Source organism: Pleurodeles waltl, chromosome 7, assembly GCF_031143425.1.
Source record: "Pleurodeles waltl isolate 20211129_DDA chromosome 7, aPleWal1.hap1.20221129, whole genome shotgun sequence".
NCBI lineage: Eukaryota > Metazoa > Chordata > Amphibia > Caudata > Salamandridae > Pleurodeles > Pleurodeles waltl.
The window spans coordinates 733,168,789-733,185,901 of NC_090446.1; the positions used below are offsets into that span (position 1 = coordinate 733,168,789).

A 17,113-nucleotide genomic window follows, 5' to 3' on the forward strand; every position below is an offset into this window, starting at 1 on the left:
AAAACAAAAAAGGTGTGAAAAAAACAGAAGACCGGCACAACGTTTAGGTTGTATTATTCTGATGATGTCCGATACTGGGGATATTTTCAGGTTTGTGTTTTTGTGCTACATTCTCCATTAAATGTATTGGGTGTAGTAATGGAAAAGTTGACGTTTTTACCCCTCATAGGTTAAATGGGAGGGGGTGTTCATCAGGGTAAAGGTCTGTGACACCCGTAGTACCCACTCTCCCTTGTGCAGCTGGGGAAGCCGGCAAAAGGTTACTGTGCCAGCTCATGTGGGTCCCACCAGATTGGTGGAAAGCATCAACAGCGCACACGGGAAGTGAGCGTCAGCAAGAATTGTGTTGAGTGAGCAATCGGTACAGGGCACCATAACACTTTTTTTTTTTCTTACTGCTCCTCTGATTTTTGAGGGTTGTTTTTCCTGTGAATTGTGGCATGACCCCAGTGGTGCCCACCGCCACAGTGTAGAGAAGGCTGCATGAGTCAACTATTAGTGTGGAGCGGATTGCAGGTGCACACAGAGTCTTTGTTTGCTGAGGCATTAGACACGACGTGGGCTTACCCACCACCACTCTCCCTAGTCTAAACGCATGACCCATGTGCCACACCGGGCCTTGGTGCCTAGGCCGGACATTCATGTCTCCCAGAGACTCGTCCCTCAATGGCCTCTTTAATGCCTCACTTGCTCGTGAGAATATACTCAAGGCCTTCATGGTATTTGGTTCCCTGCTTCCTTCTTTAAGAACCTGGTGTATAAATGTTTGAATTTCTTTCGGGGACCCCCATCTTACGCAGAGAGTTTTCTAAACTCACATGATTTTTCAATTCTGTTTAAAACTCATTTCAAAGAGTGTAATTTTCAGTTAGATTTGGACAAAAGTGCTGTGCCCCTTAATGCCGCCCCACGAAATTCGGTTTCAGCGTAGAAACCCTCCTGGAATTATTCTTATCGTATTCTCTGATGTTCATCACTGAAAACTGACAATTTGCCATCAGTTTTTGATTCGGTTCACTTGTAACATTCAGGGATATCTCAGCATATATAATGAAATTAGAATTTGCAGACAGAGGGCTATTGGACTCTGGAGTTTGTGCACAGGTGACTGCATGACACCTGGGGGGAGTGTTATGCACAGATGACTACGGGGCACTGGGGCTTGTGTAGAAATATAATAGGACACTGGGTGATTTTGTTCAGAGGACTGTGGGACAGTGGAGTTGGTGTACAGAGAGCTGTGGACCCTGGTTTGCACACAGAGGTCTGTGTGATATGAGAGTTTGTGCACAGAAGGCTGTGACACACCGAGATTTGTGTGTAGAGCGCTGTGGGACCCGGTTTCGTGTGGGCAGGACTGTGGTATCCTGGGATTTGTGCTTAGGAGGCTGTGGACACTAGAGTTTGTGCAGAGAGCAGACGGACATTGTGATATGAGCAGTGAGCTGGCAGACACCGCACTGTCTACTAGAGCTGTGGGTCACTGGGGTGTGTCCAGAGAGATTCGGGATCCTGGGGTTGGTGCACTGGAGTCTAAGGGACACCGCCATTGGTGCATAGGGACTGTGCTGGGCCAGTGTTTGTGCATAGAGGGCTGTGGGACATGAGGTTTGTGCACAGAGAGCTGTGAAACACCCAGGTTTATACTCGGAGCTAGGAGCAGCTGACACCCGTTCATAGGATCTGAGCCATTTTCAAGCACAGAAGACCAGTGGTTAGCATTGTGGGTGTGGTGAAGTGAAGGAATGAAGCCTTGGTGGAGTCAGCAACGATTAGTGTTGCAGTGACTTCTAGGAAATGTTGGCATGATTGCCCCAGAGCCAAGAGTTGGCAAAGATCTAGTAGAATGAGGATCTGTCAGCCTGATACAGAAAAGATGCTCAAGGTGGGAGCAACTCCGTTCATAATGCCTCTCTGTGAAGGTACAGGGAGGACTCGGATAACTGTAGATGCTGTTCTCAAGTGCATGAAATGCTTGTGTTAATTACTCGGGCAGCATTCTAGCTCGTTTTTGTGAGTGTGGCGCGTCCTTCCAAGCCACAAAATGTGCACATGAAAACTGAATCGTGTTCTATGTTGCGGTCTGCCTCCCACTTTCTTTGGATGCAATAAAGAAAAAAACAAGTGAAACCACACTCTTGCCAACCCCCACTGTCCTGGTTATAATTATTCGACTTCCAAAGGGGAGGCTAGGCCTGCTGTAGAGTTTGTACCATCCCTTCAGTTAACATGCTTCTTTCATTTCTATGTGCTGTACCTTCTTTCTTCTCAGTAAAAATGCTTCGCTGCCCGATGGCCCTGAGGTGTACAAAAAACGCAAACATATTAAAAGAAACAAAAACCAAGACTTGCTTTTAAAAGCTCTATTTCAAAGGTGTTGCATGTTTCTCACTTAAAGTGTCCGTCAGAGGAAGCATCTGATGGGGTCTGGGAGGCAGTGATTAGTTGTCAGTGGTGGCCTAACTCGCAATGATTTTGCTGTGCAGTAAAAATGAACCACTGTGAGCAACTGTCTAGGTCTGCGTGATGATGGATCACTGACAGCTCAAGGCTGCTGTGCTGATGCTTTTGTGAGTGTCATTCTGGGAATGGGTGTGCCCTATCTTGGGTGCCTGATCTCCGACTGAGAGGCACGTACCCAGGTTCTGCAAGGGAACCACAAGTTCTAAGGCAGGCCAAGTTAACTTTATGCATGGCTCAGCAAGATTTAGAAGGCTAAAAGGAAGTATTTGGATAATCTGGGAAATGATGTGTTTTTTATTTTTATTTTTTAAATTTTATTTGTTTGTTTTTGTTTTGTTAGTTTCTCATGCTCTTTAAAAGCCACTGTACGATAATGTCAGTATTAAATATCCAACCTCCATATCTCCCCCCCCCATTAATACCTCAACCCCAATCAGCCTTTTACTTGTGCTTTTCAGTGTAAAACATGAAATGCTTCTGCATCGTATTTTGCTTTAACTCAGCTGGCTCCATCTGAAGCCTTCAGTTATCTGAGTGCCCCCTTATAACTGCGATGGATTTAAAACCGAGATGGGCAGTTTCTTGCACCTTCTGCTGTGCTTGCTTATTTTTGGCTGCACTGTGCTCATTACAGTACTGATGTTGCATCTCTCCACGCTCTGATAATCTGGATTTTCTGCCCATCCTCTGCTCTTGTATCGCTTGATCTGTTCCCTTAAGAAGGGATTGTTTAGGTCTCGCCTTTGGCAGCGCTCATCTGCTGTTGCTTGCATAGGTCTATTTTTGCCAAAAAGGGACTTTTATTCTGCCCATTACTTACTGTTGGTTGGCTTTATTGTCAATTATATTTTCTTTCTTTTCACCGGTAAGCCCATCAGCACCTGTCGGCTTCACTTCGTCTCTCTGTTTCTTTTGTTTCCTGGAACATTAACTAAAGCACTGATTGATTTAATGATTAGTGTTTTTCCGCACTGCATGCGCTCAGATTGTGGCGCTATTTTTGGAGGGGGGGGGTGCTGGTCGTTTCTTCTGTGGCAAGGTCTTAACCCTCAAATTACCCCCACCCCCCTTACCTCTAGCCATTCCTGAACCCTCAAACCCTCAGTCACCACCACCTCCCTTTTTCTTAATCTCCCCCAGAACCCTCTGCTTTCAGAGGTACTTTTTAGGGTCAAGCGCACGCAAGCGCTCTAGACGATGTTGTAATCTCTGTGGGCTTCTAACCACGCCCATGTCACTCCCATCCCTTTCATTAGTTCGTGGGCTTGCCTTTTAAAAATCAATTGATTCTATTTGTGAAAGGCGTGCATACGTCATGCATTTTCTGGTGTTTAGCCGCCCTCGAGCGCACCGGTAAACTACTGAAAAGATACGAGGCTTCGTGCTTTCAGCTGGTTTCTAGACTACTTTATCTTTTCGTTTCCTGTGCAGCGCGATCTGGCTGGGCAGAAGTTGAGCGCTTTGCATGACATCAACCCTTTTACAGGGATAATTGCACTTTTGCCGGTAACGTGGATAATTGCACTTTTCGCCGATAAGTTTCACTTGCAGCGAACTTCTGTTTCCTTTTCTGTGTCTCCTTCACACTCATGGCGACCGCTGGCTCGCATATGTGAATCTGTTTTACTTTTCAATAGTTTATGTGGCAAGAAAAGTCAGTTTAGGAGTTTACAATCCTAATAGCTCTAACACGAGCAAACGCAAGGCCTGTTGGATTGCAAATGCTTGTTTCCTTTTACTGGCAGCCCTTCATCCCTCCCGCATTTTTGCTTGCCCTGCACCCCCACCCTCCTCCTGCACTGTTGTCTTTCTGCTCACCCCCTTTCCCCTTCCTTGCCCCTACAGTCCCACAAAATAAAATGGCCAAAATCACACCAACAGGTTTCAACATGCTAAAAAGTTGCAAATGACGCTGCACTGCCTACTCAGCATAGGCCTTTTGGCGCTGTCACAGCAAACTTCAGATCAGATGTAAGATTTTTTTTTTTCTTTTTCTTTTCAGGGCCCCAGTAATTTTAGTAGGGCAATAAAATTGCCAGTCAGCATGTATTTAGTACTTTTACTGCGATGGTACCTGCACGCCCTCGTTCTAATGTTTTAATGACGTAGTACGCACACTGTCTTTCTCATGGGAACTCGCCTTCTTGTAAAGGGACCGTAATGATGGTTCAAAAGACGGATATCGTACTCTTAACTGAGCGATGTAGGCACTTTGCTCCTAGGTAAGTGTTTAAGAAAGTGCCAGCCTTCTCCCAACACGGCTGCTATACTTTTAATAGAAGACTGCCACCTCTCAGGAGCTAGGTAACGGTCAGGGGAGCGTCTGCTACACCTCGGCGAGGGACTTTGCTTTAAAGGAAACTGTACAGGCGTGTCTCTCTAGGGCTGCGACTTTCTATCGGGTGTGTCGGCACTTCTCACTTGGGCCGAAGGGGTTTTACTTGGAGCGCAACAGCAGCCCTTCAGAAGTAAAGTGCTTTCAGTGCTCCGGGATCTTCACCTCACTAGGGCTGTTGTCCTGAACCACCCTCATGAATGTGCCCGCTGTCCCAGGGGCACTTCATGCTTTTTTCCGTGCCTGTTTTAAACAAAACTTGCTATTTTTCACATCATGGAGCCAGTTTATAAATTACCAGACCCGGCTGCAGCCCCTTTCCCCGCTTACGGATAGGATCTGATGCTGCTGTTCATACAGGATGTCCTCCGTTGACCTTTATTTCAAAGTTCTGTTGCTGTCCTTTTGCACATAGGATTTATTCCGAGAACGCCGACTTTCAGTTTTCTCGTGAATGTAGCCTTGACTAGACTTGTGAGCTTGAGCACCAAATGTGGATCCCTACCGAAGGAAGGAGTCATTAACTAAAGAGACTCCCCTGCTCCGAAGTCGGTAACAGTGCTCTCATATGAATATGCGCGCACTGTCACCCCCTCACTCGGTCTGTACCGCCAGATGCGAGTCGTCCACCCTGCATTACTAGTGACAGACTGCATTCCCAGCAACACGATTGGCTGTGTAGTTGTAGTAACATCACAGTGACTGTTCCGCTGTCCTTTCTCTGGGGCACAAGGGCACTACTCTGATTGGTCTGCTCTCCTTTCTCTGGGGCACAAGGGCAGTACTGCGATTGGTCTGCTCTGCTGTCCCTTCTGAGGCACAAGGATAATACTGCGTTTGACTGTAAAGGGGCACCAAGACAATACTGTGACTGCTCTCCTGTCCTTTCTCTGGGGGCACTAGGACCCCGCTGTAGTTTGATTTCACCAGGGAAGGGGTTATGTAGGGAATCCGACCCTGCATCCTCCTGACGCATCTTTCCACAAACAAAAATCATTCTTCAAAGCCACTTCCATTATTGAAGACTAATTAAAGAACAGTTCCCAAAGCAGGCTCTGAGAAGCACTCCTCTGAGAAAGGGAGCATCTCATTTGTTGAGCGAGATGAGAGCCTTGCCTTGCCCCCCCTGTCCTCATCAGAAGGTTCACTTAACTTTGAGCGGACGGTGGCCGCCCTTCCCGGAGATGCTGGCATTGTGTGGGTGGGCTCAGAAATATCCCCAGCACTTAAATATTGAAGCATGTCCAAAAAAAAGAGGAGCTGCAAGTGGGGTGCGTGGGTAATAGGTTGTGAATGGGACGGGGCTGGTGAAGTAAATAGTGTGTGATACGCTGAGATGCCATTGATAGAACGTAAGCAAGACATCTGCAAACTAGGTAGAGGTCATGTGAATTAGAAACAGTGTATATTGCGGTTTTCTAGTCCTTTTTCTCTTGTATGTGCTATACTGGTGTGTTGCATAATCATCTTTTACCAGCTATAGTGATAGATCCCGCATAATGTTACTCTTGGAAATCGGTGATTGCTTCACCCACCTAACATTCTCTATAGTCGGCTTTGAACAGTATTTAGAGGATCTCTTCTTTAGAGGATTTCTTCTTCAAGTGGATGGGGAGATGGTATATAAAGATACCTGGTCCTCTCTAGTTCTACTGAAAATGGTGCAAAACAATATTTTGGTGACCAAGGAAACCTAAACACATAGAATTCAAGCTTCTAACAATGTGAAAAGGGCTTCCTTTACTTTCTTCTTAACATCTAACACTGCACATTTCAATACCAGTTGTAGTCTTGCATGTGCAATATAGATATTGCTGAGACAACATAAACAAGATACACTTGGCCCAAAACTGTGGTTCCAAAGTGGAAAAACAAGCTACTCCCAGCATGAATACACTGAGGGTCGATAGATGTGTGCTACTAATCAGTAACATCTACTGTCCGGAGGGGATCCCATCATAGAAGCAGCATTAATCCCGATGCATTTCCCTGTTGCAATACATTACACACAAATCATTAAATTAAAATTGGGATTTATGGAGCGCAACTACTCACCCATAAGGGTCTCAAGGCCCAGAGGCGGGGTTTGTCCTCTGTGCTTCAGTTGAAGAACCAGGTTTTAAGATCCTTCCTGAATTGAGGTAGCAATGGTGGCTACCTGAGGTGCAGGGGCAGGGTGTTCCAGCTCTGTGCCGCGAGGTAGGCAAAGGATCTTCCACCAGCAGAGGCCTTCCATATGCAGGGTATGGTGGCTAGTGCTTGTTGAGAGGAGTGGTCTGGAGGGGGAGTAGAAGGTGATGCAGTGCTTGAGGTAGACAGGTCCTAGGTCGTGGAGGGCCTTGTGTGTGTGGACGAGGGGTTTGAAGTTAATTCTTTTATCACTAGGAGGCCAGTGGAGATGTGTTTGCAGATGTGTTTGTGGCCGGAAACGTCCAGGATTAGTCTTGCAGAGGAGTTTTGTATGTGCTGTAGTTTCTTCAGGGTCGTGCCGGTGTAGAGGGCATTGCCATAGTCATGTTTGCTGGTAACCAGGGCATGGGTTCCAGTTCTGTGGCTGTACTTTGGGATCCATCTGTATATCTTCCGGAGAAGTCAGTGTGTGAAAGCAGAAGGATGTGACAGAGTTGACTTGGTGGGTCATGGTGAGTGATGAGTGCAGGAGGAAGCTGAGATTGGGTGTTTGGTTTGGAAGGGTGCCGAGGGTGGATGGCCACCCGGAGTTGTCCCAGGCTGATGTGGAGGGTCCCAGGATGAGGACCTCAGTCTTGTCAGAGTTGAGCTTGAGGTAGCTGCCCTTCATCCAGGCAGCGACTGCTTACATCTCATTGTGGAAATTCTTCTTGGCAGTTGTGGGGTTTTCTGTCAGTGAGATGATCAGCTAGGTATCGACGGCATAAGAGAGAATGTTAAGCCCTTGGTTCCTGACAATGGATGCGAGTGGGGCCATGTAGATGTTAGAGTGCGGGACTCAGGAAGAAGCCCTGTTGAACTCTGCAGCTGATTTCCATAGGTTCTGACAGGTAAGGTTGGAGTCTCTCTCTTTTCTGCTAGAGGAAGGAGCATATCCATTGTAGTGCCTTTTTGTGGATGCCAGCTCTGTGGACTCTGGAGCAGAGAATGAGGTGCGAGAACATTTTGACGGTGGCTGATCGATCAAGTAGGATGGGGGCAGCCTTATGGCTGATTGAGAGATGTCCAGGATATAGTTGTCCTTGATGTGTTTACTTGCTCGTTGATGGCCTTTTCGATGACCTTGGTTGGGAAGGGTAGCAGAGAGATGGGGTGTTAGTTCTTGAGGTCCAGGGGGTCGGCCATGGGTTTCTTCACGAGCGGGCAGATCTCGGCGTGCTGCCAGTCCTATGGGAAGTTGGCTGTCTCCATGGAAGTTGAGGGTGTGGCGGAGCTCTGGTGCGATGGAGGTGTTGGCTTTGTTGAAAATGTGGTGAGGACAGGGTTCCGTTGGGGCTCAGGAGTGGATGCTGCTCATGATGGTGCAGTTCTCGTCCGTGGTGAGTGGTCCAGCGATGCAGGAGCTGTTCGGTGGGTTGGAGCTGGGGGGCTGTTGGAGGGCTCAGATGGTCTTGGGATCCGAAGCTGTTGTATATGTTTTTGAATTTCCAGTGGAAGGTGGCCAGTCTGTCGCAGAGGTCATGAGATGGAGGGATGTTTACCGTTTCTGACTGGGGTTTGGCAAACTCTTCGACCATGGCAAAGAACTCTTTGGTGTTGTGAGCCGTGGCGCTGATATGATCCTGCATGGTGACTTTCCTGGTGACTTTGATGAGGTGGTGGTGGGATTTGGTGGCAGCTTTGGCAGGCTTTGGCCAGGCTACAGTGAAGGTTCTTCTAGCTAGTTTGGTGCTAGGATGTCCAGATTCTTTTGACTGTGATGTGCCAACAGGCAATGGTGGTAGCAAACACACTAGGCTGTAGTATTTTGCAGGGGTCATAAATCTTGACTTCCTTATTTAATACAGAGATGTTCCTTAGAGCCAAGAACATCAAGCAATATGGTTGGAGTTTAATTACAACAATGGAGGACCATCCTATAAATTTTAAGTGAGCGGGATAAAGAGGTTAGACTATTAATCATCAAATTAGCCGTTCAAATGGTGTAAACTATACTTGCTAAACAATTCAGAAAGCACTGTAAGCCTTGCAAGTTGTACACAAAGCACTATATAATTTCCAACGCAATGCAGTACAGCACAAAAAATACATGGAGTATGTATCCATAAGCTCTCCGTAATTGAAAAAATGGTTGTGATTTTTGCAGAGTATTCCTGGTAGGTTAAGTGAACAACTACCCATGCGTGCTGAACTTCCAGCAGTGAATTAATAATAAGAGGGTGTGGAAAGATATGATGGATTCAGTGGGGTATGAAAGGGGCACCGTGGTGGGGATTGATAGCGGCTTTTATTAATGGGAGAAGTCGACCGGACTGGCAAATGGCATATTTGAGAGAAGAAGGAAGCTTGCATTGATGGTATTGGCTGGGAGAGGAAGAATGTGTAAATAGGGTTTATTGGAATAGGAAGTAGACCTTTGAAATTTAGACAAAAAATTAATTTGTGATTGTAGAGGGAGATGGGGACTGGGGCAGGGCAATACAAAATGGGGCTTTGGAGCCTCTGCCCAAACAACCAAACCTCCCCTTCCCAGAGCAAGAAGGAACTCATCTGCAGCCACCTATCTTGTCCTGCAGAAGTAAGAAATATAGCCCACCTATGAGGAGCGTTCACATCTGCACACCTAGGCTGTGCAAAGGTTATCAGCTCACTGTGTAATAGTGGCTCTTCACTGTGTCGCCATATGATAGTTGAAGAAACTGTGGGCCCTATTCACAAACATAAACTTACTAGTAATTTTACTTGTGTAATTTTACTATTACACTCTGTAGTAAATTTATTATTTATGGGTATTCATCATTTATGAATGTAAATTGACTGCAACCTTGCATCTCCACCCACTCAGTGGTTGATGCCTAACTTACATGTGTAAATTTACCATTAATAACTTTCACGCGTAGTTGAAGGTCTGCCACCAGGGCGGAGATCTCCCTATTGGAAGATATAGGAAAAAGTTTATTAAACGTGAAAAAAAAAAAGTTACAACATTTTATGATAACTCTTAATTTAAATTCAATTTGTTTATTTTAAATGCTGAACAAAATACAACATGATACAGCACTATTAACTTAATTTTAAATTTAAATATACCAAATAAAAATTGTCAACACATTTAGTTAAAATAAATCCCATAAAAAGTTAACGGTTTATGAATGAAGTTACCTGAAGTTATGTATAGATTTATTAGAAATTAATATTTTTTAATTGCTAAAAAATATATAATTACATATATTTAAAAAAGGTATTCTAATATTTTGAACCCATATTTAGTTGTAAATGTTTTTCACAATTAAATGTATCAATATTTTTCAAATGAAGAAAATTGATTCATTTTAACATTGTTTTGTAGCAGTGCTATTTTAAGTTCCTGCCTCCATTATTTACTACGGGAGGGTGCTGAAATACTGGTGGTTGGCCATCTGTTGCAGGACTTACTCCAGATCCGAGCATGAGTACAGTTACAAATGTTTTGGGTTCTTTTTGGCAGTAGTAGCAGTAGCAATGGGGTTCATCTCTTGTAGGTGGATCATGTCCCTCCTTATACCCCCTCCGTTACCATCTCTAAGCCCCTCATTGGTCCTTCCTTAACACCTCACATTTTTTTAAGTAAGTAGTCCCCATTTTTTTCAGACACTTCCCAAACCCCCCCTCCCCCCCCCCCCCCAATTCCTCCCACATTAACTACCAAAACACAAGCTTGTGTGTGGAGATCTCTGCAGTCAGGTTGCAGATCTCTATACTTCAAAGAATAAGGAGAGCAGAGACCCTGTACGTATGTTAGTTAATATAATTTTGTAGTGCGTGAGTATTACTATTGTAGTACTACTAAATGTACTACAAAATGCAGTTTGTGAGTATGGCCCTGTGTCTCAGACACCATGTGATGTGGCAGACTGGAGGAAACAAACCAGGCCTGCGTCATGAACCTAGAGGCTACACTGAGAAGAACCCACCTTCACAAACCTAGAACTTAATCCAGAAGCACAAGGCAAACCCTTCCCCAAACTTAGCGCACTGCCTGGGTATCAGTGTTAGTGTGTGCATGTGTAAATCTTCATGACTTTACTGCTTCTTTTCCTCACATATCCATATGCATGTGCACACCCAAAGTCAGAGAACATACATAGAACTACATGAAGACACAGATGGATGTTACTTGGGTTCACAGGTGGCGCTTTGGTGTGCCGAAGGTACGCCAAAGCCAAGCCGAGTGCCGGGAACCCTAACTCTCCTACCATCCACCTATAACCTGCCACCAAGCTCCTGGTCCTGGCCTTCAGGGACCACAACAAGATCTGCATCGCCTCCCCTCCAACTACGGTAAGACCCTTCACCTGCCGCAATTGCCATTTCACCTGCAATACCTACACCCCCTTCAGTCCCACCAGGCCTGAGAAGCAACTCCTCTGCCTACTGCTCAATGCAAGATCAAGCTGCAAAAATGCCACAGAAATATGGGACATCATAACCACCCTCAACCCGGACCTGATTTTCATCACTAAGACGTAGTTCACGCCTGCTTTGGCCCCCAACATTCCCTGCGCCACCCCCCAAGGCTGCAAGCTGATCCACAAAGACTGCCACAACAAGCATGGAGGAGGAATCTCCATCATGCACAAGGACAGCCTCTCATGTACCACCTTTGGGGAGGAGACCTCCCCCCTCAAGGATCACCTTAACATTCTCGTCCAAATCAACACCAGAACATCCATCAGGGGCACACTTGAGTACAGACCCCTGGCACTCTGCCCCGCTTTCTGCACAGCCATAGCCGACTTCATGGCTCCCCTGGCGATTGACTCAACACACTACATGTTCCTAGGAGATCTTAATTTCCACCAAGATGATCACAACTCCACCAACCTCCTGGACAACCTAAGCAACGTTGGACTCCACTAGTCACTGGCCCCATGCACATAACAGGACACATCGTGGACCCCATCTTTACAGCCAGCGATCAGATTAACTTCTCCCACACAACGGAGCTCACATGGATGCACCATCACCTGGTTCATTTAATAATAACCTGCAGACAGGAACATTACACCACTCCCTCCACCTTCTCCCCTCCGCAGATGGGGAAAAAAATCACTAAAACTCAATGGAACACCACCCTCCACTACAACAAGCCCATCCTCTCCGGTGACCTTGAGCAAGGTGCCCATAAGCTGTCAGAATGGATCCCCAACAGCTCCAATGAAGTCACCCCCCCACTAGGAACTTTACCGCCAGAAGAGCCAGCAAACCTGCAAATTGGTACACCTACAAATTTCCGCTTACCCAAGAGGGAATGCAAACGGCTAGAAAGTCTCTGGTGCAGCAGTAGAGACCAATCTGACTGCACCCCCTTCAAAGAAGCTCTAAGCACATACCATCTTCATCTCAGAAGTCATGAAGATCACCCTACTCAGCCAAACTACTGTCCTGTTTCCCTGCTCCCCTTCCCAGTCAATGTCCTAGAAAGAGCCATCCATCAACAGCTCTCCGAACACCTGGAACAATGCAACCTTCTGGACTCCTCAATGCGGCTTCCACACCAACTACAGCACTGAGACTGCCTCATTACCACTATGGACCCTCCTCGACCACGGAGAGAAGACGGCTGTGATCCTCCTTGACCTCTCAGTCTCATTCATCGCCATCTCCCATTACACCCTCACCTCTAGACTCCACCACATCGGGATCTGAAACAACACTGTCAAATGGATTCATGCACTCTTCACGGGATGCACCCAGAGAGTCTGCCTCACAGTTAACATCTTAACCCGAGAGCACCATAATCGGCGCTCTTAACTCTTAACCCTACACTTTGACACCTGCGTGATGCCATTAGCTGAGATTGTTGGCTCCCATGGACTCCACATCATCTCATACGCAGACGATGCCCAACTCATTCTCTCCGTCTCCAAGGATCACACCCCCCTGCCCTTCAAAGACAACATCTGCAACGCCATGTCTCATGTCACCGAATGGATGAGATCAAACTGCCTGAAACTGAACTCGGACACCAAAGCACCACCTGTGCACCCAAGTAACATCCATTTTTGTCTTCATGCATTTGTACGTGTGTTTTCGTGACTTTGGGCATGCACATGCATATGGATGTTGCATGCATGCTTGTGTGTGGCTATATGCGTTATCTGTTTTCATTCAAAACTATAACACTGCATACGGCCATTACAACAAAAACTTGTTTAACTACTTCTCTGTTGACGTTATCTTGACTGCTTCTCTAGTCACTGACCATGTATGTTGAATTTAACTTTGAACAGTTCTTGGTCACAGATATCCCTCAAACAACCACAACAGCTATGTGAAATCCTTGTTCTCGGAGGAGCTCTGTGTCTTTGGGACTGCCATCTCCCAGCAGGGACGTTTATGTCACCAACTCAGACTGCAGTCGAGACTAGGGCTTTTTACACTCCAAGCCAGATCATGGAAAACTCGCTCACAAAGCTGGACTCCCATAAAAAGCTGGTAAAGTTACTTCCAAACTTAAGCAGACCTATTGCATAAACCTACCTGTGGAAATTCTATACATACCAGGTAGGAAAGCGTAAACCTAAAGGAGAAGCGCTAGCTGGCTTGGAAGTATCTGCAGTGTTCACAGCTTTGTGCACTCAAGATGGGATCTGGAAAGGCATAGCTCAGAGAAAGTGGCATAAATTACCTTTTTTCCTTAGGCTATGGATTTGGTAGCAATCTTCTCACCTGTTGCAGGTCAGCTGCTCCTGAGGGCATGAGAGGGCAAAGAGCTGTAAGGGAAGTATGACAGTAAACCCATCTGAGGGGAGAGTTGCAGAGAACAAGTGAAATGGAGGCATTCAACTGAAGCCACTGTATATTTTAGGGTTCATATAATGTGTGCCCACACGGAGTGCCATGCATCAAAGACCGGGCCGCAGCTTATTCACAGAATACATTTCTTTCATTTGGATTATAAACATCACAAATTGTGGTCATTTGTACGCTCCGTGGATATCTCTTATCTCATATCTGTGATTGTTATCAAGACTTTGATTTGTTGAACTTTATTGATTATTGACACACCTCCCAGCACTTACTGTATTTCATCGCTGCTTTGGGGGCTAGAGCATTGTCCACCAGTATCCTCCGGTCAGGCCCACTAGGCCCCATAGCCACTCGGGAACTGGCGTCATGTGCAGGTCTGCGTGCGGTGCCAGCTCACTTAACCTCTGCCACTGAGAACGCGATACCACATCATCCACTGAGTTGCATCCTGGAAGGTCCCTCGCCCTAATTGCTATGTTAACCCTCATATGGCATCCTACTAAATGGTGTAAAAAGGACACAACTGCCAGGCACCGTGCAGTCCCCATGTTTAAAGTTTGCACTACTGCATGGTCGTCGACCCACAACGAGATCAGCCTGTTCACGAGCCTGTCCTCCCATATGGTGAAAGCAACAATGATAGGGAAGAGTTCCAGTACTGTGATGTTCTTTGTAATTCACCTTACCATGCCAGGCGTTGGGCCAGCGGGCAGCTTCCCAGGCTAAGCCCAGGACAGCACCAAAGCCCTGACTCTCAGCCAGGCAGCTGGAACTATTCACAGATGATGCAGTCACCCATTGCTGCTCCTGCCATATTGGTGATTATAAAAGCTGGGTAGAAAGCCCAACCACTGCTCTACATCGTTTCTTACTCCTTGTGTGAGCTGCACCTTGTGATATTTTTTAGTGAAGCTCTTGGTCAACCAATCCAAGCACCTGGCAATAGCCTGCGTGCTGGGATCACTCAGTTTGCAAAATTGAACCTATCTAAGAATTGTTGCATCTCTCCCAGTGTAGCCTTCTTTTTTGTGAGCAGCATCTCTATATTCTGTGTCAGGTCCCCTATGTTGGTCCGAGGTAGCCTACACATGCCTTGCAGCATGTCCAGCTCGATTTCCAGGCAGGAAAAGCAAGTGGCAGAACCCTCCATCTTTTCACATGGGGGTGACACCCCCAGCTCTCCTGCTAACTCAACAAAAGACTGCAGCAGGTCCCCGACTTCCCAATGAATAAGAAGTCATCCAGGTAGTCTGTGAGCCCCACGTTTGTGTATTGTGTTCCCAGCTCCCATTCCAGAAAGCTGATGAAGGTTTCAAAATATGTCCAGCAGGTTGTGCAGCCCATGGGCAGGCATTTGTCATAGTAGTAGGCGTTATCAAGTTGGAAACCTAGCAGGTGGTAGCTGTCAGAATGCACTGGCAAGAGGCGGCAAGCGGATTCAAAGTCTATTTTTGCTTGCAGTGCCCCCTTTCCTGCTGCTCCTAATCAAGTCCACTGCATCGTCTACGGTCTCATATATAAAACTGAACAGCTGTCTTGGTCATGCCCATCATTTACTGATCCCCCGGAGAGTATGATGGGTGACGGATGAGCGTGTACTTCCTTTGCTGTTTCTTTGGCACAACCCCCAGGGTGGCAAACAATGAAGTTGTCGAGGGGACGGTTTCAGAAAAAGGGCCTGCAACCATGCCAAGATGGATTTCCTTTGCTACTGTCTGTCTAGCCACTACTGGGTTGTCCCTTACTGATTTCAAGTTCTGGCAAAGGTGTTGGGACTGCAAACCTTGGTAAGGAATGGTTAAACCTGCAAAAAAACTTCTGCCCTTTGTCATATCTTCAACATTCTGTAGTGCGGTTCTTACTTGGCTTACTCCCTGAATGGGACCTTGCCATGCTACCTTGTGTGAACCCTTCAAACGTACTCCCTGTGGGGCGCAAATTATATTACTGTATGCTCACCCCTTCCTGTCTCCCACCAAGTGATTGGTAAAACCCTCTACGTCCTTGTGGTCCAGGTCTGCATTTTTTTTCTCTAAACCCTTCATCATAGCACAGCAAAGTGTCGTCCTTGGTATTTTTGCTGTGCTTCGTGTACTTTCTGTTCATGGAGGAATTGCACTGCTGTGGGCTCTGGTAATTTCTCCACGAGTACGCAGTCCAGGGTTCTAAAGGCCCATGGCCAAATCTGTATGGATCTCTCCACTCTTGGTCTGCACCTGTCTCTGCTCTTCCTCATGTTTGTTGTGTGAAGTCCAATCTAATCCTGCTTGGCGCACTTCAAGGAGTAAAAATATATTGATTAACTCCTTATGCCATATTTTGTTTTTAACCACCAGGGGAATGGCGGTTAAAAACGACAGGTTATCTACGTTGTCATGGTGGGGTTGCCCGGGCAGGTTTGTATTTATTTGCTAGCTGGCTTTCCGCCTCACACCATGTGTGTTGTCCCCACGGCCCAAGCTGCTGTGGGGTTGGTCTCCCCAGGAGCTGCCTTGACACCGCCCGCTGACTGTGCTGCCTCGTTGCCTCACGCCCTGGCACTTTTGCTTGTCCACCTAGGGGTCTGTGGCATCGATGGCCTTGGCTGGTGCTGCTCAGGGCTCCTCCCCTGTATTTTTGGTGTTTCCTATTATTTGGTGGCTGCCCTGCATTTACTCCTCCCACTCCCGAGCCCTGCCAAGTGTTCACACTAGGCCAGTATATCAGAGGATAACCCAGGGGGACGAGAGTCCCTTTTCCTGGCCATAGCCCCACAGTGTGCCAATGAAGGGTGCTAAAGGCTGCGCCTGCTGAGGCCAGGCTCCCATCCCTCTGTGCCATGACCCTGCCTGACTAGTGTTGGGATGTTTGTGCGTGCCCTGCTGCTCAAGAGAAACTTGTTGTGTGGGGTTCAATACGCCCACCTGCATGCCATTATTCACTATGCCCTCTGTTGCCACCCTTGCTGTTGCATGAGACCACTCTGGTGTATACCTGCCCCTTTGCTGTGCACTTGCGGCTCACCATTTTCTGTTGCTGGTTTCTCCTCTCTCTCTCTGCACCAGACCCATGTGGCTGCTGTGTATAGGCTCCAGGCGCTGCCTACTGCTCCCTTTCGCAGTCCTCCTTGTGGTGAGGTCAACCTTGCTTCGAGGGTGTTATGCCCTGCTTTAGACCCCTTGACTCACCCAACCTCGCTTCCAAATTGGCAAATTTAAACCAAGCTGGCCTATCACCAGCACCCCTTTTTGCGGGCCTTGCGGCCTCTTGCCTCCTGGCGGCCTGTCCTCTGGAGGTGTTCTGCGCCGGCCTCTAACTGGTCCGGGTTTGCCTTCCTGCTCTGCGACTATTCACAGCTTCGCTTTTGCAAATCATTGTATCTGAGTTTACTTGTTTAGCTTATTGCCCCAAGAG

At 47.0% G+C, this 17,113-nt stretch overlaps 1 protein-coding gene across 8 annotated transcripts in view; it reads left to right on the forward strand.

Moving 5' to 3' along the window:
* The window catches only part of TCF7 (transcription factor 7), a 306,615-nt gene that overhangs the window by 9,519 nt on the left and 279,983 nt on the right, over window positions 1-17,113 (forward strand). The gene's annotated exons all lie outside the window — the stretch shown is intronic.